This window comes from Dromiciops gliroides, chromosome 4 (genome assembly GCF_019393635.1).
Source record: "Dromiciops gliroides isolate mDroGli1 chromosome 4, mDroGli1.pri, whole genome shotgun sequence".
Taxonomy (NCBI): Eukaryota; Metazoa; Chordata; class Mammalia; order Microbiotheria; family Microbiotheriidae; genus Dromiciops; species Dromiciops gliroides.
This window is the reverse complement of record NC_057864.1, coordinates 248,176,027-248,180,294: the sequence shown is the minus strand read 5'-3', so window position 1 is coordinate 248,180,294 and position 4,268 is coordinate 248,176,027.

Here is a 4,268-nt window from a genome sequence, read left to right as displayed (position 1 = left end):
GGGGGGGGAGGTCTGGGAAAGACCGGGAGGCTTATGGGAGGATGGGGGTATGATAATGGGGGACAGTCCAGAAATCCTAGTAACTGAGTGGGGGAGGGGAGACCAGGGGGAAAGGGCCAGGAGGCTCATGGGAGGAGCTGGGAGATTGGGGAGAAGGGATGATAATGGGACACAGCCCAGTAACAGTCTTAGTAACTAGGAGGGAGGTCTAGGAAGGGTCAGGGGACTCATGGTAGGTTGGGGAGATGATAATGGGGGACAGGCCAGTAACAGTCAGTAACTGGAGGGGAGGTCTAGGAAGGATCAGGAGGCCCATGGGAGGATGGGAGAATGATAATGGGGGACATTCCAGAAGTTCTATGAACTGAGTGGGGGAGGGGATGTCTAGGGGGAAGAGCCAGGAGGCTCATGGGAGGAGCTGGAAGGTTGGGGGGATGCTAATATCATTAAGGATGGCTATGGGACTCTTTAGGGAGGTTGTGGGGACAGTGCATGGGCACTCAGTGGCCTGGAAGCTGGCCCCCTCTAAGATGATAGACCACCAGAGCCCATGTCACTCTATGCCTGCATATATATGAATATGTATGTATATGCATGTTTATAGGTATATGAGCACTGTGCATGTACATATATTGTTAAGTTGTTTTTAGTTGTGTCCAGCTCTGTTTTCTTGGCAAAAATGTGGGGTTTTCTTGGCAAAAATTTGTCATTTCTTTTTCCAGATCATTTTACAGATGAGAAAACTGAGGCAAACAAGGTTAAGTGACTTGCCCAGGTCACACAACTATTAAGTGTCTGAGGCTGGATTTGCATTCAGGAAAATGAGTCTTCTTGCCCCTAGCCCAGCTCTCTATCTACTAAGCCACCTAGCTGTCCTGTATCTTCATATACATATATACTTTAATAGCTTAAAACTTCACCAAAGGGGACAGCTAGGTGGTGCAATGGATAAAGCACCAGACCTGGATTCAGGAGGACCTAAGTTCAAATCCAGCCTCAGACACTTGACACTTACTAGCTGTGTGACCCTGGGCAAGTCACTTAACCCTCATTGCCTCACAAAAAAACCCAAAAAACAAAACTTCACCAAGACTTTTAGGACACTCCCATGTGTACACACACATATTGTTGTTCAGTTATGTCCAACTCTTCGTGACCCCGTGGACCTTACTGTCCATGAGGTTTTCTTGGCAAAAGATACTGGAGTGGTTTGCCATTTCCTTCTCCAGTGAATTAAGGCAGACAGTGGTTAAGTGACCTGCCTAGGGTCACACAGCTAATAAATGTCTAAAGCTGGATTTGAACTCAGGTCTTCCTGACTCCAAGCCCAATGCTCTATCCACTGAGTCCATCTAGTCGCCAACACATACATATACATATATATCTGTGTGTGTATATCTACATATCTATATATCTATATATCATATATCTATGTATGCATATACACACATATGCACACACACATAAAATAGCTAGCATGTATTTGCAAAGTGTTTTGCAAATATCTCATTTGATCCTCTCAACCACCCTGGGAGGTAGTTGTTATTATAACCCTCATTTTATAGATAAGGAAACTGAGGTTTTTTAAAAGGGTAAATGACTTATCCAAGGTCACACAGCTAGTATCAGAGGTTGGATTTGAATTTGGGTCTTCCTAACTTCAAGTTCAGCTTTCTATCCACTCTGATACCTAGCTGCCAACAAATATATACATCTATGCATATATAACATGAGCATATATATATATATATATGTAATAGGCTGACATACATATATCATTTTACTGATTATATTTATGCAGTATATATTTTTTAGATTTATACTCGCTATCTCCCCCATTATAATACAAGCTCATTGCAAGTAGGGCTTGTTTTCATTCTTGGTACTTTTGTCTCTAATACTTAGCAAACGTCTGGCATCCTCACTGGTGCTTAATAAATATTTAAATTTGTTGATGGATTGATTGGTTATTCATCCTGAAGCTCTAGAATTTGAACAGAGGGCCATCCCACTTAGAAAGGAGAAACATTTTGTGTAAGGATATGTGTGTAGGAGAGGGCCTTGACCCTCACCCTTGGGTCTGTGGGCTCCGAACTCCTACAGCTCAATTGTATGCTCAGCCTTCAGGTTAACAGGTAGAATCCTACATATTCCCCTTTGGTATAATTGTGCTTCTTGGGATTGGACTTGTGCTTCACTGCAATAGAAATGTAAGCCAAAGCCCTAACTAGAAAAATCTGTCTCCTGGGTCTTTTATTCAGCACGAACTTATTAAGTGCCTACTGTGTGCCAGATACTGTGTTGGGCGCTGAGGATACAAAGATGAAAATAAAACTCCTTTGAGGAACTTAGTGTCTACTGGGGGTGGGGAGTATATAGAATATCATGTACTATACTAGGTGGAGCAGTGAGTACAGTGCTGGGCCTGGAATCAGGAAGAATCATCTTCCTGAGTTCAAATCCAGCCTCAGACATTTACTAGCTGGGTGACCCTGGGCAAGTCACTTCACCCTGTTGGCTTCAGTTTCTTCATCTGTCAAATGAGCTGGAGAAGGAAATGGCAAACCACTCCAGTGTCTTTGCTAAGAAAACCCCAAATGGGGTCACAGAGAGTTGGAGATGATTGAAAAACCACTTAACAACAAGAATACACATTTCAAGAAAGAAGAGAATGCACTGGATTTTGGAATCCCAAGATCCAAATTCCTCTCCTGATCCTGTCTCACTGGTGTGAATCTGTGCCAGTCAACCCCTCTGGGCCCAGTTTCCTTCTCTGTAAAATGAAAAGTTTGGGCTAAATGACTTCTAAGCTTCCTTCTAGTTCTAGCTCACTTAATCAGTCAGCTCCACTCAATAGTGTCGCTCACCTATTAAACATTCTCTACCTTATCCTCCCCACTTCTGTCTCACTGAATTCTGGCTAGATCCCAGAGATAGGGGATTGACCTGGGGCAGAGTAGATTCCATTCCTCAGAATGGGAGGAGAAAACTGGGGCGGTTTTAGGATCCTGCATAGCTTTTTACATAACTTTTAGACTAGGGTAGATGGGGGAGTGGGGTGGGATGGTGGTTCTGGCAGTGGTATGCTTGGTAAATGTTTAATAATGAGTTGGGGAGGGTAGGGAGGTGGGGTCTAGATATGCTGGACATACTTTAAAGTTTAATAAGAATTACTAATGTTTTGTCCACCAAAGTTTTAAGTCTTGACAATCAACAAAACAATAAATAACTCAAACCCTGATTTTTGAGGTGTAAATGCTCACACTGAAAATTTAACAATCAACTCTGGAACTGTTGTTATCAGCTGGCTGAGTCCAGACACCCAAAGACTTCCCCTAGGTCAATCATCCTAATGTGATTTTTTTTTTAGATATAAAACTGGTTTTTTATTTTGAACTTCTATTGAAAATTTATTCTCACAGAAAACTAAACATGGACTTCCATTCAATAATAATTATAAAAAATAGAGAAAAAAGTCACAGAAATGTTTTAAAATGAAAGTAATGGGGCAGCTAGGTGGCGCAGTGGATAAAGCACTGGCCCTGGATTCAGGAGGACATGAATTCAAATCCAGCCTCAGACACTTGACACTTACTAGCTGTGTGACCCTGGGCAAGTCACTTAACCCTCATTGCCCTGCCAAAAAGACAAAAAACAAATAAAATTAAAGTCATGCCATACAGTCAGTGCTTTGCATGGTACTGTGTGGTTAGAAATGGAAATAGACCACAGCCTTGGAGAAAGCTAATCACTTTGAGGGCAGTTAAGAGAAGTACCTACATCAGTCTGGGGAATAGGTCTATGAGGTCACACACCATAAAGGTCAGAGAATGACTATGGAAAGGAGCAATAAAACTCCATTTAGTCTATTTTTTGTCCCTCCTAATCTATACCTTTCAAATGTTTTTGCTCCTTCAAGGCCTAGGTCAGATGCTACCTTTTCCATGAAGTCTTCCCTAAACAGTGAAGTGTATTCTCTCAAGTTTTCCTAGGCACTTTGTCTGGCTTTGTCTATATCCTTTGTATCTACTTTGTCTCTATCCTTGCATCATAATTATACCTCCTGGGGGCAGCTAGGTGGCACAGCGGTCCTGAATCCAGGACCACCTGAGTTCAAATCTGGCCTCAGACAATTGACACCAGCTGTGTGACCCTGGGCAAGTCACTTAACCCTCATTGGCCCACTTAAAAAAAAAATATATATATATATACACACATACATATATATATATACACACATATATACATACATACATACACACACACAC